The following is a 12,100-nucleotide window of genomic DNA, read 5'->3' as shown; positions in this document are numbered from 1 at the left end:
AGACCCTGACACAGTTCCAAATACTGAGTTGAATGAATACAATGTCAAAGGAAGAAGCAGCTGCTTTGGAAAAGGCATCGTGGCCTTGATGCCTGTCTCCAACTGTGTGTAAACACTTACCTTCCTAGGTGATATTCCAAAGCTCAGTCAGTATTGTAAAAGTCTGAGATACAAGAATATATATTTTCAAGGTCCTTTAAGGTACTATGGAAATTTTTAGTAGAGTTTCATTTATTTTTAATAATTATTTTTATATTGCAAGTAGAAACGATTTTGCAATTATGGTAAAGTATTAGTATCTAGTGCTGTCAGAACAAAATATCACAGACTGGATGGTTTAAACAAGAGAAATGTATTTTCTTTAAATGCATTTAGAAGCACCCTCTGTATGTGCCTGCACCTAAGTTTTCTCTTATAAGTATACCAGTCATATTGGATTAGGGGCCACCTTAATGTCTTCATTTTAACTTGATTATTTCAATAAAGACCCCATGTCCAGACAGTTATATTCTGAGGAAATGGGTGTTAGGATTTCAGCATCTGATATGTATATAGGAAATGTCAGACAGGTAATGTGCCAACACTGTAATAACATTAGTGAGAGGCATGTCTCACACATGAGCGTTGAAATACAATCATCATGTTTATGTACAACAGAAGGATTACGTATTAATTTTTTGAGGGGGACACAATTCATTCCATAACAGGTAGTAATATAAAATTTTATTTTGAAAACACTTAAATAAACATTTTAGCTAAAAATTATTAAGTAAATAATTAGTATTTATAAAGCACTAAATAAGGATGAACTCTCCTCCTCTAATATTTTAAGAATTATGTCAGGAATGCAGTAGAAAATAACTAATGAAAGTCTGGAATATGCAGATCCAGTGAAATTTCACTTTTAAAGTCATTTTAGTGCCTAAAATAATACGTGACACTCAATAAATAGTTGTTAAATAAATAAAGAAATCTCTTAGGGTGGGGTGAGAAGAAAATAGCGAGAAGAATGGTGAAGTTAGAAAGAAGTGTTCCTAAGCAACCAGAGAGAAAAGTCAACTTCAACCAACATCCCCCAACTCACGTTGTGGAGGAAATATACCATGTGCTCATTTGCTGTAAATCCCCTTTACCAAGATAGATGTTAGCAAAAAAGATATTTTAAAAAGATGTGTTTCTTGTCTTTGAAAGCTTTCCAATCTAGTAGAGGAGAAATAGGCTCAAGTAAAGGTCTATACAGGGCGACTTTTATATATTTATCTCATTAAAATGTAAGATTTTTCCCTCCCAGAGACAGAACCATTTCATGTGATTATTGTCTGTTTTAAACATATGATCTGGCAAGGCACGCTGGTTCATGCCTGTAAACCCAGCACTTTGGGAGGCCGAGGCAGGTGGATCACGAGGTCAGGAGTCTGAGACCAGCCTGACCAACATGGTGAAACCCCGTCTGTACTAAAAATACAAAAATTAGCCGGGCATGGTGGTGCATGCCTGTAATCCCAGCTACTCAGGAGGCTGAGGCAAGAGAATCATGTGAACCTGGGAGGCGGAGGTTGCAGTGAGCCAAAATTGTGCCACTGCACTCCAGCCTGGGTGACAGAGCAAGACTCCGTCTCAAAACAAACAAACAAACATATGATCAAAGATTTCCTTGCTTTGGTGAACTGCCTCTTACTTTCCTTTGTCTCTTATGCTTCTTCCTCATATAACTAGAGATTCCACCTCACATCTGCATTCTTATCCGCCCACCCCTCCCCCTCCACTAAGCTTGGGCTCCATAAAAACATATCTCTTATTGCTTCTTTATAATTTATGCTCAATTAATATTCTCTCTCATATATGTAATATATACGATAGGATATATCATATATATGATTCACTTCTCAGTTTAACTGTTTCTCAAATTTTATTAGTATCTATAAGTTTAGACAAATCTGGAATCTCTCACTTTCTATTTCCAAATAATCTAAATAATCAGCAATTCAGTGGAGAGAGTTTAATAATGCAGTATATAAATAAATAAATATATTAAAGAAAATAAGAGCAACAGCTCATGGACTTAAATATTCTAGCTACTCATGTGGAAACAATGGAATTTAGTAGCTAACAAGACAAATCAATTGGATATCTAGCATAAAATAGTTAAAGAAAAATGTACTATTACAATAGGAAAAGTGGTGACACAAACTAGGTATGTCACATTTTTAGTATTTTATGACCCAAATCATACAGCATCCCATTCAACTATTCATATTTTCTGTGATGTTAAACAGGAATTCTTATATTTTGCTAGTACAAGCCTAAAGTACAATCAATCTTTTGAATAACATCTATGTAATATATATTAAATATTACATACATTACAAATATTACATCCATGTAATATATATTAAAATTCATATTGCAATGAAATCTACTCAATCTGGCAGTCAGTAAGAAAAAAATTATTATTTTTTTTTTTTCTTTTTTTTTGAGACGGAGTCTCGCTCTGTTGCCCAGGCTGGAGTGCAGTGGCCGGATCTCGGCTCACTGCAAACTCCGCCTCCCGGGTTCACGCCATTCTCCTGCCTCAGCCTCCCAAGTGACTGGGACTACAGGCACCCGCCACCACGCCCGGCTAGTTTTTGTATATTTTTAGTAGAGACGGGGTTTCACCGTGTTCGCCAGGATGGTCTCCTGACCTCATGATCCACCCGTCTCGTCCTCCCAAAGTGCTGGGATTACAGGCTTGAGCCACAGCGCCCGGCCAGAAAAAAATTATTGAGGCACACAATAACATTGATGATTTTCAAGTGTATTATGCCAAGTGAAAGAAGGCAGACTAAAAGACAAACTTTACTGTGTGATTTCATTTATATGACTTTCTTGTAAGGACTAATCTGTATGGACAAAAAAAAAAAAATTTACGTTTGCATGGGCTAAACATGGAAGGAGGGGTTGATTTAAAAAGGACCATGGTGGAGGATTATTTGAAATGATGGAAGTATTCTCTATTTTTATTGTGGTGATTCTTACACCACCAAAAGTTTGTCAAAACTCATAGAAGAGTAAGCCAAAGAGAGTGAATTTTACTGTGGTGATTATACCTCGACTAACCTGACAATACAATTTAAGAACAAAAACAGGCTGGCAAATTAGGGATAAAAACAAGCATTCCCTATGTTAAAAGACATAATTGGGCATTTCATAAAAAAAACTAAAATAAGAAATAAAGGTTATTCAACCTCATTAGTAATCAAATAAACTCAAAATTTTAAATGATAATTTGATTTAGTTTACCATAAAATCTGGTTTATGTCCTGGAAAATATATTTTTATACATTTATAATAAGCATACAATTTGTTAAAATGTTTAAATAAAGCAATACAGCAATATGCATCAAAGTCCTAAATTATATATGTGTTTAGATCCAGTATATCCACTACAGAAAAAGAAGCTTTAAATGTTCCAACATGTATTAATAAAGATATTAATGCTAACAGGAGAAATAGGGAACACATTGAAAGTCAAAAAAAAGGAAATGGACAAAAGTAATTAAATACATTTATAAAGTAGAAGAGAATATGGACATCAAAATTAGAGTGTAGATATAAATTTTTTATTGACACAGAGAGATTTTTCAGGATACATTATCGGTAACATTTCAATAAACAAAATATAGAATTTGTACCTGTGTTAGGCTAATCTTACATTGCTATAAAGCAATACCTGAGACTGGGGAATTAATAAAGAAAAGAGATTTAATTCATTCACAGTTATTCAGGCTGTACAGGAAGCATGATGCTAGTATCTGATTAGCTTTTATGGTGAGGGTTTCAGGGAGCTCTTATTCATAGAAGAAGGTGACAGGGAGCCAGCACATCACATGGTCAGAGAGAGAGACAGAGAGAAAGAGTAGGGGGATGTCCCAGACTTTTAAACAACCGGACCTTATGTGAACTAAGTGGGCAAGAACTCATTTATCACCAAGGGAATGATATCAAACCATCCATGAGGGATTTGCTCCATGATCCAATCACCTCCCATCAGGCTCCACCTTCAACATTGGGAACAACATAAGATTTGGAGGAGAAAAAGATCCAAACCATATCAGTAGCATACAATCATTTTTCAGGCATATATTTTAAGTGTATGTAAAGATCTATCTATCTATCTATCTTGATATAAATATAGATACGTAACAATGATTTGTCCTTATTTATACCGCCATCTATATCTTCCTAGATACTTCCTATATATGTAACCTCAAAACAGTTGAAATAGTACACATTGTGTTATTTTCTTAATTTGACTTGTAATGAATTTCTGAGTAATTTCTTATAATTTTATTCTGTATGTAGGGTATAAAATTAGATCATGATGTTGAGGCTCAGAAAATAATACCCCAGAGTGTGGTTTGTTGGCATGCTGAACACTTTGAATTAAAAAAATAATGGAAAGACTTTAGAAGCTGCCTCAAAACCAAATACTCTCCAATTTTCTCTTGTCTCACTACCCCCAGTTCTTTTTGGAATTTCCTTAACTGATTGAGGGAACTTCTTTCCAAAAGAAATACAATTGTCTCAAGACCTCCTCCCTAGGAATCTCATCAAATAAACAGGAAAGATTTAGCATCTGAGAAAAGATGAAAAGTTGTGACCATGCCCAGACAGACTTTTGATTTATTCTCTTGAGTGCAGCTATGAGAGATTACCTTAAGAAACTTTATCTGCATAATAAGACAGCCTCTGTTCTGCCCCTCACCATCCTACTACTTGTTCCATTCAGCTTCGACAGAGAATCATTTAAAAACTATTGTCTGATCTTTGAGCTCATTCAATTTCTCTGAAAATAATATACTATTCCTCAAAATTGCCTATATCCCTCATTTTTTCTTTCCCTCATAAATAGTGCATTTAAGCCTAAACTATCTTGAGTGGGTTTTGTTTTGTTTTGTTTTGTTTTTAGTATCATTAGGACTCCTGTGTCTATGTGCATGTTCATAAGTGTGTATGGCTTTTCTGCTAATTTGTCTATTGTTAGTTGACTTCAGCAGACATTCAGAGGGCAGAAGTGAGACTTAGCACTTGCTCATACACTAATATAGAATCATAACTCTATAAATAAAGTAAACAAAATATATCTAAAGGAGACCAGAATAAAATTCTCCAATTATTTTTTTCTAATTTACAGAATAAAAAAATTGGTCATATATCTCATTGTTGAAATGTAATATGTCAATACATACACACACACACACACACACACACACACACACACACACCAGCATGATCTTTAGGGAAATAAAAGCAATATGGTGAGTATATCTTTGCTAGAGTTTTATTTTTTTATACATTGTGGATATTTAATGCAGGTCACTGAATTTCAGAATCAAATCCTAAATAGCATGATTTAATACAACTGTGACCTCAGACAAGTTATAGATCATGCTTATTATTTATAAATTCTATTTGTCTACTCACTACTCATTACTGACATTTTTGTGGTCATAGACATGCATAGAGTGGTAAAAAAAAATTGTGTTGCCTGATGCACATATTCACAGCTGAGATTGAACAAGGAGATGCTCTGCCTTATTGTTTCCACTATCAGAGTGTAAATAAGTGTTTTTTTTCATGGTCCAGTTAGTGCCATAGTTTTCAAATTTTGTGCCTTTTTTTTTTTTTGTAATTTACCTGTTTAAAATATCCCCCAAGAATAGTGCCAAAGCACTGTCTAGTATCCATACATGCAAGCTAAAATGGGTCTTACGGAGAAAATATGTGTGTTAGATAATTTTTTTTTTTTTTTTTTCTGAGATAGAGTCTCACTCTGTTGCCCAGGCTGGAGTGCTGTGGGTGTGATCTTGGCTTACTGCAACCTCTGCCTCCCTGGTTCAAACGATTCTCATGCTTCAACCTCCCAAGTAGCTGGGATTACAGGCACGCACCATGATGCCTTGCTAATTTTTTGTATTTTTAGTAGAGACAGGGTTTCACCATGTTGGCCAGGCTGATCTTGAACTCCTGATCTCAAGTGATCCACCCACCTAAGCCTCCAAAAGTGCTGAGATTACAGACGTGAGCCACCAGGCCTAGACAGGAACTGTTTTATTTACTCAACTCATGGGTATCAAGTGTTCGATACCGTTCTGTTAATAGATCATGACACAAGGGCAAGGTGTCACCCCTATCTTTGACATTATTGTTAAAGGAAACAAAACAAAACAAATAAGACAGATACTTATAGTGGTATGAATGAAACAAACAGTGCTAGTGATAAAAAATATATATATAAAGAGTAGCCAGGCACGGTGGCCCATGCGCATAATCCCAGCACTTTGGGAGGTTAAGGAAGGAGGACTACTTGAGACCAGGAGTTCAAGATGAGCCTGGGCAATATAGCAAGACTTTATCTTTACCAAAAAAAAAAAAAAAAAAACAATTAGTCAGACGCAGTGGCACACGTTTGTAGCTCCAGCTACTCAGGAGGCTGAGGTGGGAGACTCACTTGAGCCCAGGAATTAGAGGCTGCAGTGAGTTACGATTGTGCCACTGCACTCCAGCCTAGGTAAGAGGGGAACACACTGTCCCCACTCCAAAAAAAAAAAAAATATATATATATATATATATATATATATATACAGAGAGAGAGAGAGAAAGAAAGCCACATGAATAATAATACAATAATACAAAGGGGACATCAAAAATATCCAGCATAGATAGAACCAGCCAATTTTAAGGATCTATCTTTCTCAAGATCTGTGATAGATTCTATACGTTATTGAAATTTGATCCACAGTGTTGGACGTGGGAGCTTGTGGGAGATGTTTGGGTCATGAATGGTTTGACACCATGCTTCCTGTAATGAGTGAGTTCTCACTTACTGGTTCTCCTGTGGGCTGATTGTTTAAAAGAGCCTAGCACCTCCTCCTTCTGTCTCATTCTTCCTTCCTCTCGCCATGTGATGCCTTTCTCCTTCTACCATAAGTGGAAGCTTTCTGAGGCCCTCAGCAGAAGCAGATGCTGATGTCATTCTTCTTGTAAAGTCTATAAAACCTGGAGCCAAATAAAACTCTTTTCTTTATGAATTGCCCAGTCTCGGGTTCTCCTTTATAGCCACGTAAATGGAGTAAGACACTAGCCCGAAGGTCTATGAACTGACAAGGTTTGATATGTTCTAGGCCGAGAAAGGAGAATGTCAAGCAAGAATCAAATAAGAAAGTGGAGGAGAAGCATGTAACAATGTCCAAGATTGGGAGAAAATCGACAACACAGGTCCTTGTTGTTCTGGAATATATTCTGGCTAAATCTCTTCATGCAACTCATGAAGAAGGGAACAGAAAAAAAGTACTTCATAAAATCAGAAAAACATTTGCCTTAGCAAAGACACCCTAGGGAAACATTTGTTCCCTTTCTCCACGGTGTGAGAAATGTTGGGGAAAATACTCTTGAGAGATTCAAATCTAGTCTTCCATATGGGAAAGCTTCATAAAAATAAATTGCTGTTTGTTTTAAGAGACCTCATCCCCATATTTCTCTCCATATCTCTGAAGGGCAATTTGTAACATGTCTTGCAGGCATTGCTATGGTAAATACACATTTTTTACTGAATACAAGAGTAAATTGATGCTTCTATTATCAGCAAGTGTTATGTTACTGGGGTAAGGGAGTGTTGGTGCTTTTTAAATTATTAACTTGGTTCTTATAGAGTCGGATATTGCTGCCCCAGACTTTCTGATTGTTTTAATCTTTTCCATTGTATGTATTATTTTTTCAAGTGGGCTCCTTTCTCTCTGTATTTGACATGGAAAATTCTTAAGGTGAGATCTTTGTAACTCAAATTAATAATTTTGAGAATAATCGGGGTTTGATGGTTAGATGAAATTTCATTGGAAAAAAATTTACTAAATCTAGAGAGAAAATTTTTGTTTTGTTTTGTTCTCAGCAATAAGCACCTTCCAATCATAAAATATAGTTAAAATTTTTAGTACTGTCTCATTGTTCATATTTTGGAAAGAAAGTCTGTGAAAAATGCCCACAAAAATTATAAGGTCAGCTATTCCCCACCTGGTTGAGTTATACCAATGTCTAGCTGCACAGTTTTATACTTAATAATCTGTAAGTGACTTTCAAGTCAGCCGTTATATACAGAAAAGAGTCTATATTCACATGGCTGTTAGGCACTCTGGGTGATACAAGCATCTGTTGGTTTCAATCTTATTTGAAATTGACCCCCTCCCTCCCTGTCTCCCTTCCTTCTTTCCTTCTTTCCTCCTTTCCTTCTTTCCTTCCTTCCTTCCTTCCCTCCCTCCTTTCCTCCTTCCCTCCCTCCTTCCCTTCCTCCATTCTTCCTTTGTTCCTTCCTTCCTTCCCTCCCTCCCTTCCTCCATTCTTCCTTCCTTCCTTCTTTTCTTTCCTTCCTTCCTTCCTTCCCTCCCTCCCTCCTTCCTTCCTTCCTTTTTTCCTTCCTTTTCTTCCTTCTTCTCTCCCTCCTATGCCAATTTCTGAGAGCCCTCTCTCTGTTTCTCTGTAATAGTAGAAGAAACATGTAGATTTAGTTAGAAGAAGAAAAAGGAACACAGAATAAAGTTGCTTCTACATATGTGTGTGTTCATAAATCATATCTCTTTTATAATACACACACAGGCACACATAGACACATATACAAATGGATGGACTTGGAAGACATTATGCTATGTGAAATAAGCTACAAGAAGAAAGACAAATACCACTTGATCTCACTTATATGTGGAATCTAAAAAAGTTGAACTCATAGAAGTGGACAGTAGTAGAATGAGGGTTACCAGAGGCTAGAGTGGAAATATAGAGAGGGAATGGGGAGTGGTTGAAAGTTTCAGAGAGATGGGAGTAATCAGTTTTGAGATCTATTGCACAGCAGCATGCCTGTACTCAATAATAATGTATGCTACATTTCAAAATGACTGAGTAAATTTCCAATGTCTTACCATAAAAATATCATGGGTGAGTGAGGTGATGGTTATGTTAATTAAGTTAATTAATGCCTTAATCATCCTACATTATATATGCATATCAAAACATCACAGTGTAACCCATAACTGTACACAATTATGTTTTGTCAATTAAAAATAATATTAATATTTTTAAAAGCTGTGACTTTTGTAGGAGGAGGATCAGGTTACAGAATTGAGCAACTTCATATCAGAGAAGGTTTTACTAATTATGCCATTCTAGATGACCTTTTTTTGCTTTTTTTTTTTTTGAGACAGAGTCTGGCTCTGTCACCCAGGCTGGAGTGCAGTGGCGCAATCTCGGCTCACTGCAAGCTCCGCCTCCCGGATTCACGCCATTCTCCTGCCTCAGCCTCTCCAGTAGCTGGAGCTACAGGCACCCACCATGCCCAGCTAATTTTTTGTATTTTTAGTAGAGACAGGGTTTCACTGTGTTAGCCAGGATGGTCTCGATCTCCTGACCTTGTAATCCACCCACCTCGGCCTCCCAAAGTGCTAGGATTACAGGCGTGAGCCACTGCACCCGGCCTCTAGATGATCTTTTAGTAAAACTGAAGACAAGGCACTCCAGGTAGCAGATAGCTTATGGATATGGTGTGATGGTCCAGTTCAAAGGCTTTGAAGAGACAGGACGCTTAGGTGTCCCAGTTCTGTCACTATATGACAAAACTTATATCATTTCTCTATGTTTTCTCATCTGAAAATAAAAATAAAAGATAGATACAAATATATATTGCAAAGTTATGAGAATTCTATTACCTGATTAACACCTATTTATCCTGAGCACTCAGCATAAACATCATTTATTCAAATAAATCTTCTTTGACCAAGCAAATCTAGGTTACAGTGCTCTGTTTTGTGTTATCTATAAACCTTTTTGTCATAAAATTTTGCATGCTATCAATTATGCATTCATTGTCTTCTTTCCTAATTAAACAGTGAAGCACTATCAAGGAAGGTCCATACCTGCCTTCACACAGGATGCTGGGCCCTAGCATAGTGCCTGGCACTTGAATCATTTGTTGCAGACTGGCTATTTTCAAAGACCATTTTGTAGGCATGCCACATTGTCAGAAGAGGACGATAACTCCCTTTCAGGGAATGCTGGCCTGAAGTCTGGGATAAATCAGTCCAAAACATGAATATGACTTTTTCAGTGGAAGAGCAATAAAACATCATCTTACGGAAATTTCTAAGTGACACCAAATTGGTTGCAAAAGAAAGTCAAGTAAGGGATTGTGCAGGAGCTGTGAAGAAAGGTCCTCAACTACCTTCTTCGACAGCTTTGAGAGTTACAAGTAACAAATCAAAGAGTAGCACTACTGGAAGAAAAACTTGTGTCCCTGTAAAAATAAATACATTGCAAATAACACTGACTATGCAATGGATTACAGCCCACGAAGAACATATCAAACATACCTCAAACTAGTAATAATAAAAAAAGAAAATGTAGGCCGGGCGCGGTGGCTCGCGCCTGTAATCCCAGCACTTTGGGAGGCCAAGCCGAGATGGGCGGATCACGAGGTCAGGAGATCGAGACCATCCTGGCTAACACGGTGAAAGCCCGTCTCTACTAAAAATACAAAAAATTAGCCAGGCATGGTGGCAGGTGCCTGTAGTCCCAGCTACTTGGGAGGCTGAGGCAGGAGAATGGCATGAACCCGGGAGGTGAAGGTTGCAGTGAGCCGAGATCGTGCGAAAGAGCTAGACTCCGTCTCAAAAAAAAAAAAAAAAAAAAAAAAATAAAATAATAAACATTTTTTTTATAAAGACATTCAGATGTATAGCAGGGAGACAGTCATATGTGTGTAAATATATCAGATACTGAAGCTTGCTGACATTTTTCTGTCGAACGCAGTGAATTACTACTTCCTTGCAGTAGGAAATCATGGCAAAATTAGCTTTAGAAATGTTTTTTTGGTTTTTTTGTTTATTTTTTTTTGAGACGGAGTCTCGCTCTGTCACCCAGGCTGGAGTGCAGTGGCTGGATCTCAGCTCACTGCAAGCTCCGCCTCCCGAGTTTATGCCATTCTCCTGCCTCAGCTTCCCGAGTAGTTGGGACTACAGGAGCCCGCCACCTCGCCCAGCTAGTTTTTTGTATTTTTTAGTAGAGACGGGGTTTCACCATGTTAGCCAGGATGGTCTTGATCTCCTGACCTTGTGATCCGCCCATCTCAGCCTCCCAAAGTGCTGGGATTACAGGCTTGAGCCACTGCACCTGGCCTAGAAATGTTTTAAGGATTTTAGAAATTGGTTTATGATGAGATATTACAGTAATTAAATATGTGCTATAAAAAAACAACTAAGGTGGCTGGGCACAGTGGTTCACACCTGTAATCCCAGCACTCTGGGAGGCTGAGACAGGCGATCATCTGAGTTCAGGAGTTCGAGACCAGCCTGGCCAATATGGTGAAACCCTGTCTCTACTAAAAATACAAAATATTACCTGGGCGTGGTAGCACATGCCTATAATCCCAGCTACTCGGGAGGCCAAGGCAGAAGAATTGCTTGAACCCCAGAGGCAGAGGTTGCAGTGAGCCAAGAATGTGCCATTGCATTCCAGCTTGGGTGACAGAGCGAGACTCTGTCTCAAAAAAAAAAAAAAAAAAAGAAAGCTGAGGTGTATAACTGTCCAGTATCTGAAATCACAAATATTAAGAAACAGGATTTTTTGAGGTGATAAAACATATCATAAAGATTAATGGGATAAAATTGAGAGATTAGAGAGATACTATTGTCTGAGAACATATTCCAGCAGCTGCCTTCCTGGGTGTATTAGTTTTCTGTGTCAAAGTATAACAAACTGGGTGGCATAAAACAACCAAAATTTATTATTTCACAGTTCTGAGGTCTAGAAGTTGAGAAGCAAGGTGTGACTAGGGCCATGCTCTCTAGGGTCAGACTGTAGGGAAAAGTCTGTTCTTGCTTTTCTCTTAGCTTCTACTATCACCAGCAATCTTTGGCATTCCTTAACATGTGGTAGCATAACTGCATATTTTTTATTTTCTTATTTTTAAGACAAGGTCTTGCTCTTTCACCCAGGCTGGAGTGCAGTGGCACACTTATAACTCACTGTAACCTCAACCTCCTGGGCTCAAGTCATTCTCCGGCCTCAGCCTCATGAG

General features: G+C 37.6%; 1 non-coding gene across 1 annotated transcript; it reads right to left on the bottom strand.

Moving 5' to 3' along the window:
- Positions 1–559: 559 nt before the first annotated feature.
- LOC111541514 lies at positions 560–663 on the bottom strand. The gene has a single exon (XR_002731285.1). It is a non-coding gene; the product is annotated as a small nucleolar RNA U13 (small nucleolar RNA).
- Positions 664–12,100: the final 11,437 nt, after the last annotated feature.

Source organism: Piliocolobus tephrosceles, chromosome 17 (assembly GCF_002776525.5).
Source record: "Piliocolobus tephrosceles isolate RC106 chromosome 17, ASM277652v3, whole genome shotgun sequence".
NCBI lineage: Eukaryota > Metazoa > Chordata > Mammalia > Primates > Cercopithecidae > Piliocolobus > Piliocolobus tephrosceles.
The sequence above is the reverse complement of the archived record's forward strand: the minus strand, read 5'-3'. Positions and strand labels throughout refer to the sequence as shown.